Below are 16,085 nucleotides of genomic sequence, written 5' to 3'. Positions count from 1 at the left end.
TCAGTTATCTCATTAGGATCTTATGTACTAGTACAGTTTATTCACACCAGAGAAACTATTCAGTATTTACACATATACACCTTATTCATTTCACTTAGGAGTATATCCTCAATATATGTCAATTTTCCTATAAATGGATCTAATTTATTCTTCTTTTTTTTTTTTTTTTGGTATTGGGGATTGAACTTGGGTCCTTGTGCTTGCAAGGCAGGCCACTGAACCACTGAGCTAAATCTCTGGCACTAATTTCTCATTCTTTATGGCTGAGTAGTATTCCATGTCATACAAAAACCACATCTTCTTTATCCAGTTTCCAACTGATGCACAAATGGGCTGTTTCCAAGTTTTAGCTATCACAAACTGTGCCGCTATAAACATAGGTATGTATATATGACTGTGATATGATTCTTTAATTCTTTTGGAAAGATACCTAGCAGAGGGATGGCTAGATCAAATGGAATCTCTAGTCCCAGATCTTTGAGGTATCTCCATATTGATTTCCACAGTGGTTGCACCAGTCTGCACTCCCACAACCAATGGAGAAGGGTTTCTTTCTCCCCACATCCCCGCCAACATTTGTTATTTTATGATCTCTTGACAGCAGCCATTCTTTGTGAGGTGAGGTGGAACCTCAGTGTTATTTTCAACTGCATCTCTCGAAAAACCAGTGATGTTGAACAATTTTTCATATATTCACTTGATGTTTTTACTTCTTTCTCTAAGAAATGTCTGCTCATTTCAGATGCCCATTTTTGAATTGGGTCTTTATATTTGGGGGATGATTGTTATGGTTCTTTATATATTCTGGATAATAGTCTTTTGTCTGAGGAGCAGCTAGTAAAAATTTTTCCCACAGTGTAGGTTGTCTCTTAGTTCTATTGATGGTTTCTTTTGCAGTGCAGAAGCCTTTTAATAAGATGAGATCCCAGTTGTTGATTCTATCTGCTAGTTCCTTTGCTGCTGAGGATTTTTTCATAAAATCTTTTTCTAAGCCAATGTCTTCAAGATTTCTGCCTAATTTATCTTCCAGCAAGTTTAGTGTTTCTGTTTTAACATTTAGATCTTTAATCCACTTGGATTTTAATTTAGTGCATGGTGAAAGAAAGGGTTCCAGTTTTAATTTTTGGTTCTTTGAAATCCAATTTTTCCAACACCATTTATTAAAGAGGCTGTCTTTCCTCCACTGAGGATGATCAGCTCCTTTGTCAAAGGTGAGGTACCTGAGTACATCTGGAGTTTTTGTTTTGTTTTGTTTTGGTTTGGTTTGTGTTTTTTTGTGTGTGTGTCTTCCAATAGGTTCCACTGATCCTCATATCTGTTTCATTGCCAGTATCATGCTGTTTTTATCACAGTGGCTTTGTAGTATAGATTTAAATTGGGAATTGTTATACCCACTGCCATGTGTCTGTTGCCTAGGATAGCTTTTGTTATTCTAAGTCTCTTATGGTTCCAAATAAATTTTTGGAATATTTTTTCTAGTTCTGTGAAAAATAGTGTTGGAATGTCAGTTGGCATTGTATTGAATATGTACAACAGTTTTGGTAGTATGGCTATTTTCACTATGTTGATTCTTCCTACCCAGGAGCAGGGGATATCTTTAAATTTTTTTATATCTTCTTTGCTCTCTTTTTTTCAAAGTGCTCTAGTTTTCAGAGTCGAGTTCTTTTGATACTTTTGTTAGATTAATTCCTAGATACTTCATTTTTTGGACCCTATTGTGAAAGGAATTGTTTCCCTAATTTCTCTCTCAGTGAGTCTGTTATTTGTGTACAAGAAGGCTATTGATTTTGGGTATTCACCTTGTATCCAGCTACTCTAATGAATCTGTCAGTTAAGTGTAGAAGTCTTTGGTGGAGTTTTTTGGGTCTTCAATGTAGAGTATCATATCATCAGCAAATAATGACATTTTAAATTCTTCCTTTCCTATCTTTATTGCTTTAATTTCCTTCTCTTGTCTAATTGCTGTGGCTAGTGTTTCCAGAAGTATATCAAAAGAGGAGTGGTGATAGTGGGCATCCTTGTCTTGTTCCTGATTTTAACATGAACGTTTTCAGTTTTTGGCCATTTACTATGATGTTGGCTGTTGGTTGTTCATAGATAGCCTTTATTAAATCGAGGTATAGACCATCTATTCCATTTTATTTGCAGGGTTTTTATCATGAATGGGTGTTGAATTTTGTCAAATGATTTTTCTGCATCTATTGAAGGGATCATATGGTTTTTCTCCTTGACTTTGTTAATATAATGTATTACATTTATTAAATTACATATGTTGAACCATCCTTGCATCCCTGGAATAAATCCAACTTGGTCAGGATGTATGATCTTCTTGATGATCCTCTGTATTCTGTGTGCTATTATCTTATTAAGGATTTTTGCATCTATATTCATTACGGAGATTGGCCTGTAGTTTTCTTCTTTAGTTGTGTCTTTCCCTGGTTTGGGAATCAAAGTGATACTTGCTACCATTACTGAATTTGGAAGTATAGCTTACCTTTCAATTTCTTTGAAAAGTTTTAAGAGTAAAAGTAGTAGTTCTTCTCTAAATGTCTTGTAAAATTCAGCAATGAATCCATCAGGACCTGGGTTTTTCTTTGTTAGTAAATTTTTAATTACATTTTCAATTTCACTGACTGTAATTAGGGTGTTTAAAATGTTTTTATCTTCTTTCTTCAGCTTTGGTAATTCATAAGCATCTAAAAATCTGTGCATTTCTTCTGTGTTTTGCAACTTGTTAGAGTATAGTAGATATTAATGATCTCCTGAGTTTCTGTTGAATCTGTTGTGACTTCTTCTTTTTAATTCCTTATTGCATGGATGTGGACCTTTTCTTTCCTTTTTTTGATAAGATTAGCTAAGGGTTTATCAATTTTATTTATTCTTTCAAAGAACCAGCTCTTTGATTCATTTATTGTTTTTGTATCATTTTCTTACTTTCCATTGCATTGATTTTTGCTCTTATCTTTATAATTTCCTCTCTTGTTTGGGATTTGGGTTTTTCTTGCTCTTGTTTTTCTAGTAGTCTAAGATTCATCATTAGGTTGTTTATTTGAGCTCGCTCTATTTTCCTAGTGTGGACACAGTGCTATGAATTTTCCTCATAGAACTGCTTTAATTGTGTCCCATAGATTCCTGTATGTTGTATTGGCATTTTCATTTATTTGTAAAAATGTCTGATTTCTTTAATTTCCTCTATGATCCATTGATTGTTCAGGAGAGTGTTGTTCAATTTCCATGTGTTTGTGAAGTTCCTAATGTTTCTTATGCTATTTATCTCCAGCTTGAATGTACTATGATCTAATAATTTACAAGGGATAACTTTGATTCTTTTGCATTAATTCAGATCTGATGTGTGAGTTAATAGGTGGTCCATCTTGGAGAATGACCCATGTGCAGCTGAAAAGAATGTATATTCTGATTTTGTGGGGTGGAATACTCTATAGACATCTATTAAGTCCATGCATTCAAAGGCTTGGTTGAAATCTAGTATTTCATTGTTGATTTTCTGCCTAGATGATATGTCTATTTGTGATAGTGGGATATTTTGATCCCCCACTACAATTGTATTACTACTTATTTTGTTTTCCATGTTCTTTAATATTTGTTTTATACAGTTGGGGGCATTAATATTTAGTGCATATATGTTTATGATTGTCATCTCTTCCTCTTGAATTGTTCCCTTTACAAGGATGTAGTGGCCTTCTTTGTTTCTCTGGGCTCCTGTCATGTGCAGAGTTGTTTTCCATCCTTTCACTTTCAGTCTATGGGCTTCTTTTTGCACTAAGTGTGTTTCTTGTATGCAACATATTGTTGTATTTTTGCTTCTTTATCCATTCTGCCGGTCTATTTCTCTTGATTGGTGAATTGAGGCCATTGACATTGATGCTTATAACTGATATGTAGTGACTTATTATTGTCCTGTTATTGTCCTTTTGATGACTTTTTTTACTGTTTCCCCCTCTTCTTTTAGTTTCTTGCCTTGACTATTTGATTTGGTCTGTTGGGTCTAGTGGTGTTGTTACCTTCATTGTGTTTTTTCTAGGATATTATTTAGAATTCCTTGTAGTGCTGATTTGTTGTTCATAAATATTTCCAGGTGTTTTTTGTCATGGAAGTATCTTATTTCCCCATCCATTCTGAAAGAGAATTTTGCAGGTTAAATCAATCTAGGTTGGACGTTGCTTTCTTTTAGGATTTGAAATAACTCACTCCAGGCTCTCCTTGACCTGAGGGTTTGTGCTGAAGTCTTCTGTGATTCTGATGGTCTTTCCTATGCATATGATTTGTTTCTTTTCTCTTACTGCATGTAGTATTTTGTTATTCTATTGGGTTTCTGGGATTTTGATTATTATATGTCTAGGTGTAGATTTTTTTTTTTATTGTGACTAGTTGGTGTCCTATATGCCTCACTTATCTGAATGTCAAATTCTTCCCCTCTGTTTTGGAAGTTTTCTGTCATTAATTCTGTGAACAGCTTTTTTAGGTCATTTGTATTTTCTCCTGCTACTTCATGGAATCCTATCAGTCTTATGTTATTCTTCTTTGCATCATCTAGGAGTTGTTGGATCAATTCCTCATGATCCCTTACTGTTTTTAAGAGACCTCTCTTTTCAGGGTCACTGAATGCAATCCTATCTTCTACATCTGAAATTCTATCTTAGCAATCTTTTATTCTGTTGTGTAAAATTTCAAAAGAGTATTTAATCTCTTGGATATCTGTTTGAATCTGTTTTATGGATTCCATTTCTTTCCTCTGTTGGGCTTTCATTGTTTCCATTTCTTTCTTATGCTGGTCCTTCATGGCTTCTATCATGGTCCTTAGCTCATCTATTTTTTTCTCAATTTCTGTTCTAGAGTCTGGACTCACAACTTTCATTTTGCTCACCATCTCTATGGTTATCTGGGAAATCATTTCTGTTTTGAGTTTTTCTACAGCCTGATCTGTTTTGTTCCTTCCTGTGCTATGGGTTCAGGGTGTCCTGCTAGTTTACTGTCAGACTTTTCATCCTCCTTTGCCCTACTGTTTGCTCTTAGTGAACAGAAAGTCTGTCTTTGTGTCTTGCTTAAGCATTTTCTCAGTTGTATTTTTGTTGTTGGGTTGTCCTTGGTTTAATTTCTGGGTTAATACTTAAATCTTCCTGATGTAGTTGCACTTTAGCTTTTGAGTCTCTAATAACTCATACACATTCTCATTTTCATAATATTGGGAAAAAAACAACTAATTAAATCAATCACAATCCTTTATCCAAATTTATACAATCAACAGCATAACTGGGTGAAGCACAACTTTCAAATTGACAACTTGTGTTAGCCATTAATCTATCACCTTTAAACCATGTGAATTAAATTAAAATCAAGAAGCAGCCCAAAATATGTTTTAAGTGAATACCCTTTTAAATATAGCATCTTTACCATTTATGATGGGGGTTTAGACAGAGTTAGGATGAGAGGAGTAGATACATGAAAGCATTGGAGAAGGTTTCAAGTGAAGCCAGAGGTCATAGAATGAACATGCAATCTTTATGAAACTATTAAATTCAAGAGGGATAGACAGAGTGCATGAATAAGGACAATAATATATCCCCTTAACAGCAAGGGGGGCTCACTTTCCCTTGAAACTATTGACCCATGAGTGAGGTAAAATGACAGAAGAAAAAACATAAAGAAAAAAGAAAAATTGATAAAAGAAGAAGTCTGAGTTAGGGCCGGAGCAGGAATAGAAATGGAGATGAGGAATAATATGGTGGAGCAAGAGACTGAGTTGGAGAAAGATGATGGAAAAAAGAAAGAATCTTCAAAGTGGAAAGAGTAAAAGAAAAAAGTGAATTTGAATGGCCTCTTTCGTACTGTATCTCTGCTGTCATAATATACCATGTGCACAGCCATGTGCAGAAGCAAGTACCCTGATCTCTGCTTACAAATGGCAGATCCCCATGACTCAGACTGACCTCAGCCACAAGGCCCAATTTGAGGTCCCTGTCCTTCAGGGTAGAACTCCACCCAGTTATATTACAGGTTATCCCCACTCTTTCTTCAAAGATGTTTAAAGTTGGGAGCTCAGAAAAATACCTTTTATGACCATATATGCCTCTGCAGAGTTGGTCCAAGGAATTGGCCTAATCAGGATGTCTGAGTGTTGGGGGGGTGTTTCATAGGTGCCTGTGTGGCTGCCTTCCTTGCTGGAGCTGGCAGGGAAGGGTGAGGCTACCTGGTCCCACTGAATGGGCCCAAACAGGCTGGCAGGAGAGCAGATCTTAGAGCGGCCTTCCAAATCTCACCTTCTTCTCTGGGGCTGTTGGCACACAGCAGGGGATGGCATGGCTTAAAAAATCCTTCTTTATCTAATATCCATTTGATGGGCAATTGTTCTGTTCCCAAGTTTTAGATATTACAAACTGTTCAATTATATATTCTTTCTCGGATGCTAGGCAATGGCCATAACTTTCTCTGGTGCTTCCAACTGATGTTATCTATGGAGAACTTCCACAAAAGACTCGAGCAGTGAACAATGACTCCCTCTTCCAGTGACAGGAAATGGATATGGCCATTTGTGTTATTAAGAGGACAACTGCCAGGAATAATCCTCATGTAATGTTCTGTTTCTCTAATCAGACGGATCAATTTAAATGTGGCTTTACACTTTTATGTCCAGCAATCTAATGTGAACTTCATTAAAATAACAAGTCTATTTTCCATAGGAAACAAACTATATGAGTGCTCATAATTATAGGAAATCGAAACCAATTAAATTAAATGAGCTTTATGGAACCCATTGCTCAGTGCCCAGGAGTCCAGGAATCCCTTAGTGTCAGTTCACAGTGTTATGCTTACTGTCCTCCTCTACATCCTCATCATCACCTTCACTGTCCTTTCCCAGTGCTTCTGAAATACTGCAAAAGCACACATTTTCTTCTGCTATGCTGCACATAGGAAGTAGAAACAGAGTGTCTAGAAACCAAACTTGACATAATAATTTTGCTTTCCCCACTTCATCCAAACCACACAATCTTTTCACTTTCCAGAATGAAAACTTATAATCATTTTTTTTAAATTCTCATTATGTTACCAGTATTATTCTATGAAAAATTATAAGAAACTAAATCCATGAAAGTACATTAACATGACCAAGCACAGGATTCTTAAAAATCTAGGTGGTATGTTGTTTGACTGTTTCCTAGTATATTCATAAAGCTATCACAGCACCTGAGATCAGCCTTGGTGAGATTCTGGTGTTACATACTGACAGGATATTTAGAATATTCCTGTCCCTCAGGCTGTAATTCAAGGGCTTCAGCATAGGAGAGAATGTAGCATATATTATTACTGAGGCTACTGAACTGTTTCTGGAAAAACCTTATACATTTGAGTCAATATTTACCCAAATACCTGTTTTATAAAATAAGCAAACTCCTGACAATTTCCCCCATAAATAAAGAAAATTATGGCAGAACTTTTTGGTGAAGAAGTCCATTTTGTAGTAAGAGAAAAAGTTCTGTATGACTAGGATTAAAGAACATACATTATCTATATATGCACTCTTACAGGGGAAGTTGTCCAAATAGGTAGAGTGGTGGGGAGGGTTAAATAAGAAATCATGAATTTTCACATCTTTGAAGGACATAAACCATAAGACAAATTATGCAGATAGGAGTGCAAAAGACTAAGCAAAAATAAAAGCCTAAACTAAGGAGCCACAAAGGAAGGGTTTTTAATGGCTAAATTAATGGGTCATGCACAGCTTCATTCTGATTATCATCCATTGCAGGGAGATGCATGTCATCAAAGCATCCAAAATCGAGGAAAGGAGATCTCTGTGCCATGCAGCCTGCATAGGATGTGACCCTCTTGTGAGCTTTGAAGTCCACAATCCACCTAGTGGGAACCTGGGGAAAACAAAATAGATTTCAGTCAAGAACAATTGGTTAGAAGAACATGAAGGATTGGAGGTAGGAGTCAGAGTTGACAGCCAGAATGAGGAGATTTCTGAGGACACCTATCTTCAAAAAGGAAGAGGGGAAGTTTTATATATTTTAAAACTCTTAGAAGATACTATTCTGGCAAATGTTACATTCGTTCTTCCACGTTCTTGGATATATTTTTTAAAATAAAAGAGATTTGAAAAAGAGAAACAAGTGAACAGGTGTGGGATAGTTTGTATACATTGTGAATCAAGTACTCACTAGTAAAATATACACATTTGGTTTCCATGCACATTCAGCAATCTTTCAGTTGTAACAATTCTTGTCTTCTTTCAATCCCCCTTTCTAGTTTATCAGAAACATCTGTCCACACCTAATAGAGACACTCACCTGAACAATTACAAGGCCATGCGCACTAGAGATAATACATTCACATTCACAGTAGAATAATCCCTACACTGTTAAAACAGAAAGAATGAGAAATACACCTCTATCTTAAAAAATAAGAAAATTAGGAAGCAAAGAAATATATCTAATTTTACACTAAGTAAAGAGTACAAGTTCCTTTGATTTAAAATGTTCATAAACCCTTAGTAGGAGTTAGGATTGTATTGTATGAAAAATAATTCATCTGAATGGTTCATATTCATAAAATATTGCTATATGCTAGTTATCAGCCAAAAGTTTTTCATAATTTTAGGTTTTTCTGATTTCCCTTTATGGAGGCTTAAGTGTTCATCCAAATATACCTTAACAATAATATGATGGCTGTTATGGCTTAAAAAATAAATGTTAATTAAATATACACTTTAATATCATAAAAATGACCAATAATATAGCATAAGTACACAATTAACTTATCAGTTGCTAAAATAATGAAATGCTAAGAAACATTTGTTATTTTTAAAATTTTGTTTAGGTCTATTTGTATTAAATCCATCCACAACCAGGGGATTTAGTTTTATATTTTCATTTTTTGCTATGTATTTTATAGTTATCTGTTGAAACGAATTCCTTGTTTTTCAATCTTATGCATTTTCTTTCATAAAGGACTTAACAACAATGTGAAGACAAAAGCCAAGATTTGAGTACTATCCTTATTATCTGTAGTTTTAATCAATCCTCTCAGTTTATGAACTGCAACTTCCATACTTAGCCACAGGAGGAACAGTGGTCTATTATTTGACCGGCTCTTACTATGAAATAATTAGGAAAAAAACTGCAGAAAGAGAAAGACACATGAAATGTGAAAACACATAGAAATTTTACCATGTATTATATTTGGACAAGAGCTGCCTTCTTCATATGATGACTATTAATTTTTTAACTTCATATTAATTTTTCAGAATGGTGATTTTCATTTTTGTATATATATGTAATGCATGTAGCATACCTTGATCATTTTTTAAACTTTTAAATTGAGAAAAATGTGTATTTCATTATTTATTAATTTTTTAAGAATAGGAAACATTTACTGAGAGAAAGATAGCGTCCTACTAAGAGAGATAGAAAAGGAACCAGAAAAGGGACCATTTACCAAACTTCCCAAAGTTTTTTTTTAAGTGGAAAATTCCTTGCTTTGAGGTGGGTTCAACTTGTGATAAAACAATGGTCAACTAGTAAGATTTAAGTACAGTTGCTTGGGTAACACTGATCCAATGAGAAATCACAAGGTAGACAGTACTAAGAACAATGAATAAGATTACAACAAGTACAGTCACTTAAGTGATATTAATTAAATGGGGAACCAATGGGGAAGAAGGTCACATAGCAATCATTTAAGGAATGAACAAGCATTTTTGGTGGTAAGGGATAAGTCAGGGATCACTCCTGGAATATCGTGGTTCTACACCCTGGTATTCATTTTTAGGAGAAGCACATGGGGGTGGGTAGTTGCTCTTTAACAATGCTAGATTTCAGTGACTGTGTCTTCATTGTCCTACATATTGGCTTCTCAAATGTCCTGCATGTTGTTTTCTGAAAGCCTGATCCTAACTGCCTACAAGATATATAATTAACTTACCTATCTACAATACCCTGCCTTAAGAATTACAGCTATAATTCTTTTGGGAAGATAACCAGCAGAGGGATGACTGGGTCAAATGGAACCTCTAGTCCCAGCTCTTTGAGGTATCTCCATATTGATTTCCAAAGAATTAAAAGAATCATATCACAGAAATATATGCAAACCTATGTTTATAGTGGTGCAGTTTGTAATAGTTAAAACTTGGAAACAGCCCATTTGCCCATCAGTTGGAAACTGGATAAAGAAGCTGTGTTTTTTCTATGAAAAGGACTATTACTTAGCCATAAAGAATGAGAAATTAGATTCATTCCTAGGAAAATGCATACATATTGAGGAAATACTCCTAAGTGAAATAAATAAGTCACACATGTGTAAATACTGAATAGTTTCTCTGGTGTAAATAAACTATAATAATTCATAAGATCCTAATAAGATAATTGACAATGTGAAATAGGAAGAATGGGGATAAAGGTGTGGGGAAAGTGGGAAGGGTAGGGGAAAGCTAATAAGGCAAAATAAAAAAATATGAGAAAATGAAAAAATGGAAATAAAGTGTTTGTAATTGGGGAGGGGCTGAAAGGAGGGCAGGGGCAAGGGGAAAAATGAGAGCCAAGACCTGCCATGTAAAGGTGCAAGATCTCAATAATCAATGGAGGGCAAGGACATGGGGAAAAATGAGAACCAAGACCTGTCATGTCAGTAATGAATGTAACTGTAATGTACGCCTAGAATGTACCAATAAACTCAATAAAAAATGAACATAACTGTACTGTATACCTAAAATGTACTAATAAACTCATGAGGAAAAAAAAAAGAATTTCAGCTAACTGTTGTGAAGGGTTGAGGGTGAAGATGGTTCTGGCTATTTCCAGCTGAAGAGAGTCATAGTTGTGATCAACAGTCAGAGTTGCAGTACACAGTGTCTATATAAAGGCCCTTCACAGGCACCAGACATTGTCATCTTGGCTAGTATTATACTTGGAGTCTGGAGGAGACACAGCCAAAGAAACTGTTACAAAAATACATATGCTAAATAATAAGGTCATAATAGGAATGCTATGAATATAGCCAATAAGCATAACTACCAGGAGGAACTAATAGCTTCCCACAAAGAGGATGAGGACTTCAGAATCTGACATAGTAGTCCCATTGTAGTTTGGCATTAATGAGCTGTTTACAAGGTTGATATGGTGAATCCAACTAAAAGAAGATTAACACATTTGTCATTGGTAGGACAGCTTGGAATTTGGCAGCTTTTAGGCAAGAAAAAACAAAATTTTAAATAAATTAGAGCACATATAATGTAAGCATGAGAACCGGAATGGAATGGCAGGTTGGGGAAAGAGTCACACTTAGACACTGGAAGTGATTATAACCTGCTAGCTTTTAAGTCTAATATTTTGTCATAAGTTTCTTGAGTTTTAGCTGTAAAAAATATGACAATTATAAGAACAATTTCAGCTAAGACATTTTAAAACTCTAGCTGAGCTCTTATAGATTTTACCATAATTTTTCCTAATGATCCATAATCATAGTTAGCTACTAGTGTAGCTGGAAACTGCCAGAAGGGGTCAGAGATTGGAGCTCCTTTTCATATCTAGCTTTATTACAATGGCATTATTTTTATAACACTTTTGGTTAGTCTGTGCTGGGTGTTTAAAAACAAGTTAAAGTGAGACCTGGGTCAATCACTATGAACCGCTTGCTGTCTATCAAGTTTTGTTAAGTCTCTTCAGGCAATATTTTAGAACTATGCATAGAGCCTCTCAGCTCATTTTTTCTAGTTAGTACTTAAAAATACAAATGACAGTTACTGATTACTATTTCTGTTAGTATAAGGCAAAACAGTTGTTTCAAGTTACCTTAGCCTGAACTAAGGAAGGAGGAGCAGTCTGATTGCAAGGTAATTCTCAAATGAATTCCAAAAGATTGGAGAAAACTTTAAGGGTAGTTTTTTTTTTTTTAACTCACTAGCAGACAGAAAAGGGTTAAGCCAAATAAAGTTCAATCCATTTAAACATTTACAAAATCAACATAGCACTCTACAACTCCATAGTTGAAGTTCCAAAGTCCACAGCCTATCAGCAATGTTTTTTTCTCGCCTACACACATAAATGATGAAAACCATGTCTAGAGGGAGAAATCATTCGGTGAATTTTTACTGTATCAAAGATTTGGTTTTACATTTGTCTAGAGGGCTGTCTTACTAGTAGAGAGTGAAGTTAAAGGCTGTAGCTCAACTCTAAACACAGGCTTAAGAAAGGGCAATGAAGAAGTCATTGGTTCACATCACTCTGCTACAGAGTGATCTGAAGATCACTGATAGAATGTACCCTAACCTCATGCAAGAACCCAGAGAATGATGCAATGTGGAGATTTTCTGCTGATTACAGGAATGAGCTGTCAGAGCTAGTTTCTTCTGAGGAACATCTGTGTATCTGCCATTGAGTAGCCCTAGCCATGACACTTCAATTGTCACCTAGGTTTAAACTAGTTCCATGAAATCAGTTATCTGTCTCTGAAAGGAACCAAATTGTCTACTGAGTCAATATTCTACCCAACATTGGCTTCAGTGGAAGTGGGAATTCACCAAAGGGCAACTGAAGAGATCTGTCCTCTGCTTTGAGAGTGACAGCTGCCCTAAAAGCAATTACTAGCTGGCAGTGTAGCCACCATTTATTTAGGATTCTATATGGGGCAGAATCTATATGGAGCACATCTCTTTATTTGAGATGATTTCATAAAAGATCCATTTTACGGAATTTTGAAGAAATTAAATCCAAAAGCAACATATGAAAAACAATAATAAAATGTAATTTAACAAAGGGGAAAGTGCATCATAAGAGGGATAGCAGTTTAGAAAAAATTTAAAACATACAACATAAAATTAAGGCATTTTTAAAGAAAAGCCAAAGGAAGGGCCAGAATTTATAAAACAAAAACTAGAATATGAAGCAAATGGCAAAAGCCTATGAAACAAAAAGTTGCAATCTATGAAGCAAAAAGACCAAACTTGGAATATATAAAAGAAAACTCTTATCTCTGACCAGTAATTCCAGTGGAAGACCTCCAAATGCATATAGGGGGAAGAGATGCAATTCCCAAACTTGTTAAGTATTCAAAGTGTGAGCTCCTGTTCTCTAAATTGAAAAAAAAACAAAATGAATTTTAGAAATAACAAACATTAAGAGTATTATATATATATACACATACTAGAGATAAAACAATTCAGGACCTTCAACTTGCAAGAAAGGCAGCATCACCACTGAGCTAAATCCCAAGACCCCACTGTTAGTATTTTTCTCCATATATTTTCAAATGAACATGTAATCTGATGTCAATTTGCAAACAATTTCATCACAATATTTCCGTATGAATTTTTGGTGGTCTTTTTTTCCCTTATATACACATACTAGAGATAAAACAATTCAGGACCTTCAACTTGCAAGAAAGGCAGCATCACCACTGAGCTAAATCCCAAGACCCCACTGTTAGTATTTTTCTCCATATATTTTCAAATGAACATGTAATCTGATGTCAATTTGCAAACAATTTCATCACAATATTTCCGTATGAATTTTTGGTGGTCTTTTTTTCCCTTTAATTTTACTGGTACATTTAAAGCAAATAATACAGTTACATTTATCGCTGGAATCTTGTACCTTTGCAAGGTATGTCTTGGTTCTTGTTTTTTCTCTATACCCCTGCCCTCCCCTCACCCCCTTCACCCTTTCCTATTTACAAAGGCTTTGTTTCCATTTTTTCCTTTTTTCACACTTTTTCTTTTCCCTTATTTCCTTTCCCCTCCCCCTCTAATTTCCCCTTTAGCCATTTCCTTCCTATTTCACACTCTCAATTATATGCTGGTCTTTTCTTAAATCAGGGTTCAAAGACATTCCTTAGATACATACTGGCAATTAGAAATGGTACACTAATATTACATGTTATAATTTTCAATAAAACATTAAAAAAACTTGAAAATGTAAACATTTAATATTTCTTTCAAAACTAAAGTTTCATTATTTCAGCTACTGCCTATTAAATTTGAGTTATTATTTTTTCATAAAGTGTCTTTATAACCTGTGAACAAAATATGGTGATTACTGCTGCTGGCTGCCATCCAACTGAAAGGCTGATTCATGAACACATTGTGGTGGGTCCTTATCCACTTCATTCAAAAGATCTGAAGAGCACAAATTCCAGAAATTCCTCAATGTCAAACCATGAAGAAAGCTCAGCCCCATGTGAGATCTCTCTCAGTATTTATTTAAAGCTGCTAATCTCTGAGACTATGTTGGATTCCTCCTATTGTGCCCCACACAAATTCAATTCCAAATTCCCCTTCTTCTGATGAGCCCTAAATGCCATTTAGTTCATAGGCTGGATAGCGATTCATTGTTTGACACCAACATAGAGTTTGGTGTAGTTGGAAAGCCAAAGAGGAGAGGAGTGGTCAGAAAGTTTGGCACAACACACTCTCCCAGAGGGGTGGAAAAGGAGAATATGCAAGCAGTTGCCCAGATTATTGCAGAGGAAAGGGAACAGATATTGAGGAAGTGCCTGTAGAGTTTGGGGTAAGATTGTTTGCTAGACTATATTTTCAGTGGTCAATCACCAACCCTGAGGCTTTTCATTCCCTCATAAGCAAGAGAACCAGTACTTGGTGGGCAATCATGTCAAGCACTGGTGCACACACACAACTTCCTGGTCCTAACTGTCAAGGACAGGAGCTCAGCCCCACACAACTGCTATGACACAAATTCTCTTCATATTTGAGTTGAGGGAGTAGAGTACATTGTTCAAATTCTGATTATAGTATAAGTAGGACTGAAAGGATTTTATACTTTTGAGGATTGTTTTGTATGTGGCTTTTTTTTTTTTCATCTGAAATCACTTTTTAAAAGAGCTATGGGGATTTGTATGCTACAAAGACTATAGGGATCTAAACTAATGCCCTTAGAGATCTGCACTAGGTTTTCTATTCTCAATGGTTGTTGCAGTAATTTAAATTAGTTATTTAGTTTTATAATACATTGGTATAAAATATTGATATTTTGTTTCAACCATTTCTTTTCTTTTTACTTACTTCCCCAGTAAGACACACTCAAATTTTGTCTTTCACCAATATTGACAGTGCAATATGTTTTTGTTTATTTTCTTTCTCATCATTCACAATTTTATCTTGTATTATTTATAGTAATGCCTAGAGAGTCAGCAGCATGTTAGTAATAGTGTACGACTGAGAGATCATGCTTTAATTTCTGTAGTCCCTTACCTAGGCACACTAAATTCTTCCAGGCAAAGTGCTGTTTTGTAGGGTGAGGTAATTAATTTTCTGATTCATAAATCAGACACAACCTCCCTGTAATTTCAGATATGTCCAATTTAAATGTCTTTCTCCTTGCTCTCCATACTTTCTTTCCATTGATGTCATGTTAAATCTCCTTCTCTCTCTCTCTCTCTCTCTCTCTCCCTCTCCTATACTGTATAACACAAATACTCTGCACATTTTATAATTTTATTTTATTTTTAATTTTTTCTCCTTTTCTTTCAATCTTAGAATATGCATGTAATGTATTTGCATATGAAATGGAGAAAAAACTGAATTATTGTTATACTTTCTATAGTAGGTTTGATAGTCATGTCAAATTAAACCTAAATAAAATTTGTGCATGGAGAATTCAAACTTAAGCTGTGGTAGACTAAGCTGCTAGCCTGTCCTAAGTAAAAACCAAACAGCCTCCATGTTGACCCGCTGATCACCCCACCACCACAGTTGTGTAGTTACCCATGACAACGGGTTTGCGCAGACAAGTGACCTGATCCGTTACATAGTAACATTGTGTTATACTATTGTTACATTCTCCTCCCAAAGTTTATGGTTAACTATTTCCTCTTACAATTTTGCGGTTTTTGCCTTTATAAACTGCCTGTATCTGCAAATAAATGAGACCTTGACAACTCTTTGCTTGGTCTCCTTCTTTCTGCGCCCCTCTTGTCTCATTTCCAGGTACTTCCCCTTCTCGAGCTCTGCCAATTACTGACCCCGCGGGCCGGGGCAAGTGGCGCCCGAACGTGGGGCTCGAGACACGGGGTCTTCACCTGGTGGATGCTGCTTGGAAGATCGGCCGATCGACTCA

The 16,085-nt window shown here is 35.5% G+C and overlaps 1 long non-coding RNA gene across 1 annotated transcript; it reads left to right on the top strand.

Moving 5' to 3' along the window:
* Nucleotides 1-534: 534 nt before the first annotated feature.
* LOC104867583 lies at nucleotides 535-15,860 on the top strand. Its single transcript, XR_781816.3, has 3 exons — nucleotides 535-546; nucleotides 619-623; nucleotides 15,638-15,860. It is a non-coding gene; the product is annotated as an uncharacterized LOC104867583 (long non-coding RNA).
* The last annotated feature ends 225 nt before the right edge of the window (nucleotides 15,861-16,085 follow it).

This window comes from Fukomys damarensis, unplaced genomic scaffold (assembly GCF_012274545.1).
Source record: "Fukomys damarensis isolate Sample0158 unplaced genomic scaffold, DMR_v1.0_HiC HiC_scaffold_37, whole genome shotgun sequence".
Taxonomy (NCBI): domain Eukaryota; kingdom Metazoa; phylum Chordata; class Mammalia; order Rodentia; family Bathyergidae; genus Fukomys; species Fukomys damarensis.
Note: the sequence above shows the minus strand (reverse complement) of the source record. Positions and strands in the feature narration are given on the sequence as shown.